Source organism: Aquarana catesbeiana, linkage group LG07, assembly GCF_042186555.1.
Source record: "Aquarana catesbeiana isolate 2022-GZ linkage group LG07, ASM4218655v1, whole genome shotgun sequence".
Taxonomy (NCBI): Eukaryota; Metazoa; Chordata; class Amphibia; order Anura; family Ranidae; genus Aquarana; species Aquarana catesbeiana.
Window position 1 is genome coordinate 44,924,048 of NC_133330.1, and position 12,108 is coordinate 44,936,155.

Consider the following 12,108-nt stretch of genomic DNA (forward strand, 5'->3'; position numbering starts at 1 on the left):
GCCCACAGCGCTGCACAGTGACATCCAGCCATCCATCCATCCATGCTCAGCCATCCATAATGCTCTGCAATGCTGTGCAATACTCTGCAATGCCCTGCACTACTCTGCAATGCCCCACAATACTCTGCAATACCCCCACAATACTCTGCAATACCCCGCAATACTCTGCAATACCCCCACAATACTCTGCAATACCCCCACAATACTCTGCAATACCCCGCAGTACTCTGCAATACCCCGCAATACTCTGCAATACCCCGCAATACTCTGCAATACCCCGCAGTACTCTGCAATACCCTGCAGTACTCTGCAATACCCCACAATACTCTGCAATACCCCGCAGTACTCTGCAATACCCCGCAGTACTCTGCAATACCCCGCAATACTCTGCAATACCCCGCAGTACACTGCAATACCCCGCAGTACTCTGCAATACTCTGCAATACCCCGCAATACTCTGCAATACCCCCCAGTACTCTGCAATACCCCGCAGTACTCTGCAATACCCCGCAGTACACTGCAATACCCTGCAATACTCTGCAATACCCCGCAGTACTCTGCAATATCCCGCCATACTCAGCCATACCCTGCAATACCCCGCCATACTCAGCCATACTCAGCCATACCCAGCCATACCCAGCCATACCCTGCCATACCCTGCCATACCCAGCCATACTGAGCCATACTCAGCCATACCAAGCCATACTCAGCCATACCGAACCATACTCAGCCATACCGAGCCATGCTCTGCCATGCTCAGCCATACTCGGCTATACTTGGCCTCTGTATGTGGCCAGGCTGTGGAAGTCTCACACATGTGGTATCGCCGTACTCAGGAGGAGTAGGAGAATCTATTTTGGGGTGTCATTTTTGGTATGTACATGCTATGTGTTAGAAATATTGTATAAATAGACAAATTTGTGTTAAAAGAAAAAAAATGCGTTTTAACCACTTCCCGCCTGCCGGCTGTCATACAACGTCCTTGACTTTGTGCGGGGATATCTAAATGATGGGTGCAGCTACAGGCATCATTCAGATATCAGCTTTTTCAGCCGGCGATTCCTTACACCATAAGAATGATCATAGCGGCTGTTCCACTGCTTGGTCATTCTTACGGGAGGCGAGAGGGGATGTCCTCCCCTCCCGCCGCCCTCCGGTGCTTCTACCGACTCACCGCTACGATCGAAGCCAGGATCTTTTTTTTTTTTTTATTTCAGGCTTCCCAACCTAGAGGTGAGATGTGGGGTCTTATTGACCCCATATCTCACTGTAAAGAGAACCCGTCATGCCATATTCCTATTACAAGGGATGTTTACATTCCTTGTAATAGGAATAAAAGTGGTCAAAAAAATGTTTTTTGGGAAAAAAGCATCAAACTAAAATAAATAAAGTAAAATGAACAATAAAAAAAAAAAAAATGTTTAAAGCTCTCCTTTCCCCGTGTGCTCGCATACGTAAGTCCCGCCCACATATGAAAACGGTGTTCAAACCACACATGTGAGGTATCGCTGCGATCTGTAGAGCGAGAGCAATAATTTTGGCCCTAGACCTCCTCTGTAACTCAAAACATGTAACCAGTAAAAAATGTTAAAGCGTCGCCTATGGGGATTTTTGAGTAGCGAAGTTTGGCGCCATTCCACAAGCGCGTGCAATTTTGAAAGGTGACATGTTGGGTATCTATTTACTCGGCGTAACTTCATCTTTCACATTATGCAAAAACATTGGGCTAACTTTACTGTTTTGTTTTTTTTTAAAGCGCAAAACTGTTTTTTTTTTTTACAAAAAAGTGTTAAAAAAATTGCTGCGCAAATACCATGCGAGATAAAAAGTTGCAATGACCACCATTGTATTCTCCAGGGTCTTTGCTAAAATAACATATATAATGTTTTGGGATTCTATGTAATTTTCTAGCTAATAAATGATGATTTTTACATGTAGGAGAGAAATGTCAGAATTGGCCTGGGAGCTCCAGAACGCCTGAAGGTGCTCCCCTGCATGTTGGGCCTCTGTATGTGGCCACGCTGTGTAAAAGACTCACACATGTGGTATCACCGTACTCAGGAGTAATAGCAGAATGTGTTTTGGGGTGTAATTTGTGGTATGCATATGCTGTGTGTGAGAAATAACCTGCTAATATGACAATTTTGTGGAAAAAAAAAAAAGTAAAAAAAAAAACTTGATTTTGCAAAGAATTGTGGGAAAAAATGACAACTTCAAAAAACTCACAATGCATCTTTCTAAATACCTTGGAATGTCTTCTTTCCAAAAAGGGGTCATTTGGGGGGTATTTGTACTTTTCTGGCATGTTAGGGTCTCAAGAAATTAGATAGGCCGTCAGTACTTCAGGTGTGATCAATTTTCAGAGATTGGCACCATAGCTTTTGGACTCTATAACTTTCACAAAGACTAAATAATATCCACCGATTTGGGTTATTTTTTACCAAAGATAAGTAGCGGTATAAATTTTGGCCAAAATATATGAAGAAAAATTACTAATTTGCAAAATTTTATAACAGAAATTAAGAAAAATGCATTTTTTTACAGATTTGTCTGTCTTTGTTTTTCTTTTATAGCGCAAAAAAATAAAGAACCCAGCGGTGATTAAATACCACCAAAAGAAAGCTCTATTTGTGTGAAAAAAAGGACAAAAATTTCATATAGGTACAGTGTTGCATGACTGAGTAATTGTCATTCAAAATGTGAGAGCACCGAAAGCTGAAAACTGGTCTGGTTAGGAAGGGGGTTTAAGTGCCCAGTTGTCAAGTGGTTAAATATATTTTTTTACACTTTAAAAAAAAATAATTTTTTTATTCAACTTTATTGATGTATAACAAACAGAAAAAAAAAGTTTTGACCAGAGATGAACCTGTAATCAATAAAGTGTATCTCATAAAATTAGAATATAATCAAAAAGTTAATTTATTTCAGGGTCAATTTGGTTGTTTTGCAGGCAGGCTGGTAAGTGTGCTTGGAAATATTTTTTTTGTGATGTGTGTTGCTCTTCCATGTGTACCTTACTGCAAAGCCTAGTTATAGGTTGGTGTGGTTGCCACTTTTTTGTACAATACAATGTAAATACCTGGAAAGGTTAGACCTACAAATTAATTAGCATTAATGCAACTAACATGAAAAAATATATCTGGTGCTGTCCGGGTTTGCTTTAATACAATAACAATTATAAGACCCCTTTCATACTGGGGCACTTTACAGGCGCTGCAGCGCTAAAAATAGCGCCTGCAAAGCGCCCTGAAACAGCCGCTGCTGTCTCTCCAATGTGAAGGCCCCGGGGGCTTTCACACTGGAGCGGTGCACTGTCAGGACGCTAAAAAAAGTCCTGCTAGCAGCATCTTTGGAGCGGTGAAGGAGCGCTGCTCCTAAACCGCTCCTGCCCATTGAAATCAATGGGGCAGTGCGGCTATACCGCCGGCATAGCGCTGCTGCAGCGAAGATTTGTGGGCGGTTTTAACCCTTTTTTGGTCACTAGCGGGGGTTAAAACCACCCCGCTAGCGGCCGTATAGCGCAGCTAAAACGATGGTAAATATAGCGCCGCTTTACCGCCGACGCCCCCACCGCCCCAGTGCGAAAGCGGCCAGCTTGCAAGAGATAAATCACAATACGTGCTTGCTGCAAATGCATTATACTTTCTGTTTAATGCTTTGCAATGTATTTTGAGTCCTATGATAATGACACACTGGGGGAAGGCATTCAATGCAATTTTTTATGTCACACAGTATTTGCGCAGCGTTTTTTTAGCTGCAATTTTTTTGGAAAAAATACACTTTAACCACTTCAGCCCCGGAAGGATTTACCCCCTTAACCACTTCAGCCTCGGAAGGATTTACCCCCTTCCTGACCAGAGCACTTTTTACAATTTGGCACTGCGTCGCTTTAACTGCTAATTGCGCGGTCATGCAATGCTGTACCCAAACGAAATTTGCGTCCTTTTCTTCCCACAAATAGAGCTTTCTTTTGATGGTATTTGATCACCTCTGCCGTTTTTATTTTTTGCGCTATAAACGGAAAAAGACAGAAAATTTGGAAAAAAAATGATATTTTCTACTTTTTGTTATAAAAAAAATTCAATAAACTCAATTTTAGTCATACATTTAGGCCAAAATGTATTCGGCCACATGTCTTTGGTAAAAAGAAATGTCAATAAGTGTATATTTATTGGTTTGCGCAAAAGTTATAGCACCTACAAACTAGGGTACATTTTCTGGAATTTACACAGCCTTTAATTTATGAATGCCTATGTCATTTATTGAGGTGCTAAAATGGCAGGGCAGTACAAAACCCCCACAAATGACCCCATTTTGGAAAGTAGACACCCCAAGGAAATTGCTGAGAGGCATGTTGAGCCCATTCAAGTGATTGAATGACAAAAAAAAAAAAATTACAAAAAGTTGTCACTAAATGATATATTGCTCACACAGGCCATGGGCATATGTGGAATTGCACCCCAAAATATATTCAGCTGCTTCTCCTGAGTATGGGGATACCACATGTGTGGGACTTTTTGGGAGCCTAGCCGCGTACGGGGCCCCGAAAACCAATCACCGCCTTCAGGATTTCTAAGGGTGTAAATGTTTGATTTCACTCTTCACTGCCTATCACAGTTTTGGAGGCCATTGAATGCCCAGGTGGCAGAACCCCCCCCCCCCCAAATGACCCCATTTTGGAAAATAGACACCCCAAGCTATTTGCTGAGAGGCATGGTGAGTATTTTGCAGCTCTCATTTGTTTTTGAAAATGAAGGAAGACAAGAAAAAACTTTTTTTCTTTTTTCAATTTTCAAAACTTTGTGACAAAAAGTGAGGTCTGCAAAATACTCACTATACCTCTCAGCAAATAGCTTGGAGTATCTACTTTCCAAAATGGGGTCATTTGGGGGGGGGTTGTGCCACCTGGGCATTCCATGGCCTCCGAAACTGTGATAGGCAGTGAAGAGTGAAATCAAAAATTTACGCCCTTAGAAAGCCTGAAGGCGGTGCTTGGTTTTCGGGGTCCCGTACGCGGCTAGGCTCCCAAAAAGTCTCACACATGTGGTATCCCCATACTCAGGAGAAGCAACAGAATGTATTTTGGGGTGTAATTTCACATATTCCCATGGCATGTTTGAGCAATATATCATTTAGTGACAACTTTGTGCAAAAAAAAAAAAAACAAATTTGTCTCTTTCCTGCAACTTGTGTCACAATATAAAATATTCCATGGACTCGACATGCCTCTCAGCAAATAGCTTGGGGTGTCTACTTTCCAAAATGGGGTCATTTGGGGGTGTTTTGAACTGTCCTGGCATTTTATGCACAACATTTAGAAGCTTATGTCACACATCACCCACTCTTCTAACCACTTGAAGACAAAGCCCTTTCTGACACTTTTTGTTTACATGAAAAAATTATTTTTTTTTTGCAAGAAAATTACTTTGAACCCCCAAACATTATATATTTTTTTAAAGAAAATGCCCTACAGATTAAAATGGTGGGTGTTTCATTTTTTTTTTCACACAGTATTTGCGCAGCGATTTTTCAAATGCATTTTTTGGGGAAAAAACACACTTTTTTAAATTTTAATGCACTAAAACACACTATATTGCCCAAATGTTTGATGAAATAAAAAAGATGATCTTAGTCCGAGTACATGGATACCAAACATGACATGCTTTTAAATTGCGCACAAACGTGCAGTGGCAACAAAATAAATACATTTTTAAAAGCCTTTAAAAGCCTTTACAGGTTACCACTTTAGATTTACAGAGGAGGGCTACTGCTAAAATTACTGCCCTCGATCTGACCTTTGCGGTGATACCTCACATGTATGGTGCAATTGCTGTTTACATTTGACGCCAGACCGACGCTTGCGTTCACCTTAGCGCGAGAACAGGGGGGGACAGGGGTGCTTTTTTTTTTTCTTTATTATTTTTTTGCTTTTTTATCTTATTTTTAAACTGTTCCTTTCATTTTTTTTTTTTTTAAATCATTTTTATTGTTATCTCAGGGAATGTAAATATCCCCTATGATAGCAATAGGTAATGACAGGTACTCTTTTTTGAAAAAATTGGGGTCTATTAGACCCTAGATTTCTCCTCTGCCCTCAAAGCATCTGACCACACCAAGATCGGTGTGATAAAATGCTTCCCCAATTTCCCAATGGCGCTGTTTACATCTGGCGAAATCTAAGTCATAAAATGCTCGTAGCTTCCGGTTTCTTAGGCCATAGAGATGTTTGGAGCCACTCTGGTCTCTGATCAGCTCTATGGTCAGCTGGCTAAATCACCGGCTGCATTCTCAGGTTCCCTGTTGAGACAGGAGAGCCAGAGAAAAACACGGAAGACGGTAGGGGAGGGGGGGCATTCCCTCCCACTGCTTGTAAAAGCAGTCTAGAGGCTAATTAGCCGACAGGATTGCTTTTACATGAAAGCCGACCGCTGGCTGAAAAGAATGATACCAAGATGATACCTAAACCTGCAGGCATCATTCTGGTATAACCACTCAAAGTCGTGAATGGCGTACCTGAAGACAAAAAAATGGTTAACAATAAAGCACAGTAAACGGTAAAGTATAAAAAATTGCATACCTGAAAAGCAAACATGATAAAACATAATAACAATAAAACATTGCAGAATAGAATACAGTAAAAAAGAACAGAACGATAGAGAGAGAATAGAGAGAGAACAATAAAACGACAACTATTTTTTTTTATTTTATATTTTTGTTTGTGGTTTTTTTTTTTTTTGTAACTAACTTTTATAACTGTAACCGGTTCCAGGTTCGGGTCTCTCAAAATGCGATGGCATCTTGGGAGACCCTGTGAAAGTGTGCCTAGTCTGTGCAGTGCTGTACCCTACGCTAATACTCAAGTAGTGAATGGTAGCATTCAAAACATTCACCAATGCAAAGACCAGGATTGTCAGGACAGGAGGGACAATAATAGCGGGTGTCACACCTATATCCGCGCTTGCTGCAGACACATCTTTTTTGGGGGGGTTTGTTGGGTAGGGGTACTCGGGAGGACATAAAAATGCCTCTCATGCAGCCGACTGCATTTGGTTGGGGATGTGAATGGGGGAAGTACGGGTGCTGCAGAAGTGGTGGGTTCCCAATTATTAGGATTGGCAAATGCAGCAGGAAGGGCACTATGGGCACGACGGGCCTGTTTGTCTTCTTCTTGGTGGCAGCGGGACACTACTTGTGCTTGCCACCTCACCAGCTTGAACTGCACTTATGGGACTTGCCACGTCACCAAGTGTTACTGCAGTGCTGGTTTGACTACGACCGGGGTGTACTAGGCCGCTGGTGCTTGCCAGTTCATCAAAACGCTACCAAAAAAAACTGTTAGCGATCGCAGGGATCAGGCCTGACTCTGCGAATGCTGCAGTTATGCGTTTAGTGTTTTGTAAGTGACAGTGATCGATCGATACTGCACTTGGGTGGGCTGGGCTGGGCTGGGCCGGGCGGAGGGGCAAAACGCAGGTGCTAGCAGGTATCTGGGCTGATCCCGCTAACACTGCGTTTTTGGGAACCCTAAACTGCTGGGGACGCTAGTATAAATCTGATCGGATCAGATATTGATCCGTTCAGATACTATACCACTAAGGGAGGTGTACGCTGCGTGCATGGGTGTTAGCGGTACTGGCGCTAACCTGACGCTGCTTGGGGCTAGTGTTTGCCAGTTCACCAAAACGCTACCAAAAAAACTGTTAGCGATCGCAGGGATCAGGCCTGAGTCTGTGAACGCTGCAGTTATGTGTTTAGTGTTTTGTAAGTGACAGTGATCGATCGATACTGCACTTGAGTGGGCTGGGCAGGCATGTTCTACTGTGTGTGTCTGTGTTTTACACTCACAGTGATGTCTTCTCTCCTCGGCGCCGGAACGGAAAATACCGAGCCGAGGAGAGATGACATAATTTCCTTTGCTGCTGTTTAGCATACAGCAGCAAAGGAAGATTCTCATTGGCTGGGAGCGATCGCGAGGGGGGGGCCACGAAGGGATGGTCTCCCCCTCACCTCTCAACGCTCCCAGTCACAAGCCGACTGCCTCGGGCACCGGGGGGGTCTGATCGGACCCCCGCCCGCGGGAGGCAGATCACGTATGGGTACGTAATTCTGCCTGCCCGTGCCATTCTGCCGACGTATATCGGCGTGAGGTGGTCGGCAAGTGGTTAATGACCAGGCCATTTTTTTGCGATTCGGCACTGCGTTGCTTTAACTGACACTTGTGCGGTCGTGCGACACTGTACCCAAACAAAATTGACATCCTTTTTTTTCCCACAGGAGCTTTCTTTTGGTGGTATTTGACCACCTCTGCCATTTTTATTTTTTGCGCTATAAACAAAAAAAGAGTGGCAATTTTGAAAAAAAAAAAAGCAATATTTTTTACTTTTTGCTATAATAAATATCCCCCAAAAAATATATATATTTATATATAGTACATTGACAGATCCCCGTTCTAGCTTTCTGTGGAGCGATCGCATGGCCCCTATGGTAGGTAGGTTGTAGAGGGAACATTGTATATACAGCTATTATAAGAAGGGGGGGGATAACACTTACCAGGTGAGGCAGCCATGTTGTGAGATTGCGTTGGCCGGGAATCGAACCCGGGTCAGCTGCTTGGAAAGCAGCTATGCTTACCACTGCACCACCAACGCGAGATAGCATGTCTTTAGGGTGTGGGAGGAAACCGGAGTACCCGGAGGAAACCCACGCAAACACAGGGAGAACATGCAGACTCCATGCAGACAGTGTATTGGTCAGGATATGATCCAAACACTCCAGTGCTGCAAGGCAGAAGTGCTAACTACTAAGCCTCTGTGCTGCCCGATCTTAAAGCAGAACTCCATCTATAAAGGGAAGTTCCGCTTTTCATCCTCTTGCTCATTCGGCTTTAAATTTCTTAAAGGAACTAGAGATACAGGTCCATATTGTAGTGTTATGAATCTTTCATATTCTGTCCTGTAGGGAGGGACTCTGAATGGTTCTCATTCCATCCACCCTACCCATTGAGCTGTCCATATTTCCCCTTGGGTCCTTCAGCTGTTGTAGGCCTCAGTGGTCACTTCTCCAATATTGGTGATGTTCTTCGTGTGGAATGGGACAAATACATGTCCTCTGGTCTGTATAGTGTCTCTACTCCATGGATAAGCTCTGTCTTATATAAGAGGACATAAGCTAGCCATGGGTGTAACCTGAAATGTAGACAGGCAGGGACAGGACAACCCACTTGAATGTGGAAGCCTGGCTCTTCATAGATGGTAGAGAGTCCATTCCCAGTATGGTGGATTGGGCAACAAGGATGCCCTGATAGTCCATTATCATTGTCTATGATTGTCTCCACCTAATGTGCCCAGGTCTGTTGGCCGGCCTCTGGTGTTTTTATGGGCATCTGAATGGTGACCACTTGAATGGGGCACCAGCGCTACTTCTTTGACGCTCACCTAAAAGGTATTTCGACTTTTGCAGCCATATTGGGATAATACCTACTTTATATCTGTTACATGTTCTCATTCACAGAATAAAACTTAATAATAATTGTAAAGTTTGCTGCTCACCTTTAAAGAGGGAATCACGTGTGAAAAATGACAAAAACATGGCTCCTACAAATCTGATACCAGAACCCCAGCCGAGCATGCAGCCTGGCAGGTCAGGAAAGGGGGGGATGAGCGTGCACCCCCTCCACTCATGAGCCATACCAGGCCACGTGCCCTCAACATGGGGAGTGGACCTTGCAAAGGGGAACCCCCCTCCCCCCTGACAAGGCACCTCTTTATTTTGAGGTCATGTGACTGGTATGGGCGAGGAGAGGAGGGCGCGGTGTATGCTCACCCCCCTCCCCCCCCTTTCCTGGCCTGTCAGGATGTGTGCTTAGGAGGGGGTCTGGATTTTGGGTGGCCATGCTTTTTTTTTTTCCATGGGGTTTCTTAAAGTTATGCTATGTGAATGGGAACAAGTAAAAAATATAAAGTAGGTGTAAAAAACGTGGCTGAAAAATTGGAAACTTTTAGGTGATCTCAGTAGAAGCGTTGGTGCAGAGATCTGTCTTGGTACAGTCATACCTGGTCCCTGGGAGGGCCGATTACCATTTCTCAAGATAGCTGAGATGGCAGATGCCAAAAGGTCATGGATGTTTCTTCGAGCCGCACCTGGTCCCTGGGAGGGCTGATGGGAAGATCCTCTATTTACTGAAGTGGCAGCTGTCACCGGTGTGGGGACCTGTGTCGGTACAGCTGTACCTGGTCTTTGGGAGGGCTGATGGGAAGACCATCTGTTTAATGGATAGGCAGGCGCCACCAGTGTGGGGACCTGTGTTGGTACAGCCGTGCCTGGTCCCTGGGAGGGTTCCTTAGACTTTTTGTTGGTAAAGATAGCTGGTGGTATTGCTCTCTTGAAGAAAGGAGCTGATGAGAATCTTTCAAGAGAGTGATGACGTAGTGGACTCCGGTGATGATGGCTTGATTTGAAGGTCTTCTTCCTCATGTTCACTAGCAAATCATCTTCTGATCCCTCCTCCTCATCTCCTAGTTTAAAATTTCTTCCAATGTTTTGGCCATCTTCATTCCCAAAAAAGCTGCACCCCTCCTATTTAGGTGCAATCCATCAATGCTATAAAGATGGTAACCGACTGAAAAGTCAGCCCAGTTCGCCATGAAGCCAAACCCCTCCTCCCAGCAATAGTTCCTCAGCCACATGTTAAGCTCCCTAAGCTCCTGCTGCCTCTCTGGTGTGGCTCCAGGTACAGGCAGTATTTCTGAAAATACTGCCTTGGAGGTCCTTTTCTTCAATATAGTCCCTAAGTCCCTGAAATCATTTTTTAGGGCGCCCCATCTTCCTCTAACTTTGTCGTTAGTTCCAATATGTATCATGACAGCTGGGTTCTCTCCAGCCCCATCCAACAATCTGTCCATGCAATCTACAATGTTCCGAACCCGAGCGTCCGGTAAACAACATACTGTTCGGCGATACCGGTCTTTGTGACAGATCGCCCTCTGTATCCTTCCAATAACTGAGTCCCCTACCACCAGTATCTTCCTGTTTTTTGCATCTTCAACGTCACATTCTGGGTTAGTCTCAGCGTGAGAATCACATTCTGGTGGGTTCTCAATGTGAGCTTCACATTCTGGTGGCGCATCAACCTGAATTTCTTCCAGCTTTTTGGTCATCTTCTCTCCCAATAGAGTGGCACCCTGCTCATTTAAGTGCAGTCCGTCCCTGCTATAGAGCCGGTAATTTGCCGAAAAGTCAGTCCAGTTCTCCATGAACCCAAACCCCTCCTCCCTGCACCAGTTCCTCAGCCATTTGTTAAGTACCATAAGCTCCTGCTGCCTCTCTGGTGTGGCTCGAGGTACAGGCAGTATTTCTGAAAATATTGCCTTGGGGGACCTTTTCTTCAATATAGCCCCTAAGTCCTTGAAATCATTTTGTAGGGCGCTCCATCTTTCTCGAACTTTGTCATTGGTACCGATATATACCATGACAGCTGGGTCCACTCCAGCCCCATCCAACAATCTGTCCATGCAATCTACAATGTTCCGAACCCGAGCGCCCGGTAAACAACATACTGTTCGGCGATACCGGTCTTTGGGACAGATCGCCCTCTGTATCCTTCCAATAACTGAATCCCCTACCACTAATATCTGCCTATCTTTTCTTGTAACCTTGCCCCCATCTTCACTGGAGACATTCCCCTGGAATTTTGGTGGAGTATCAACATGAACGTTGCACGCTGGTGGATTCTCCATGTGGAAGTCGCACTCTGGTGGAGTGGTCATGTCACGGTCGCACTCTGGTGGAGTGGCCATGTCACCGTCGCACTCTGGTGGAGTGGCCATGTCACGGTCGCACTCTAGTGGAGTGGCCATGTCACGGTCGCACTCTGGTGGAGTGGCCATGTCGAGGTCGCACTCTGGTGGAGTGGCCATGTCGAGGTAGCACTCTGGTGCAGTGGCCATGTCGAGGTCGCACTCTGGTGGAGTGGCCATGTCGAGATCGCACTCTGGTGGAGTGGCCATGTCACGGTCACACTCTGGTGGAGTGACCATGTCACGGTCGCACTCTGGTGGAGTGGCCATGTCACGGTCGCACTCTGGTGGAGTGGCCATGTCTAGGTTGCAC

At 44.7% G+C, this 12,108-nt stretch overlaps 1 non-coding gene across 1 annotated transcript; it reads right to left on the minus strand.

The window, feature by feature from the left end:
- Nucleotides 1-8,576: 8,576 nt before the first annotated feature.
- TRNAG-UCC (transfer RNA glycine (anticodon UCC)) lies at nucleotides 8,577-8,648 on the minus strand. Its single transcript has one exon. It is a non-coding gene; the product is annotated as a tRNA-Gly (tRNA).
- Nucleotides 8,649-12,108: the final 3,460 nt, after the last annotated feature.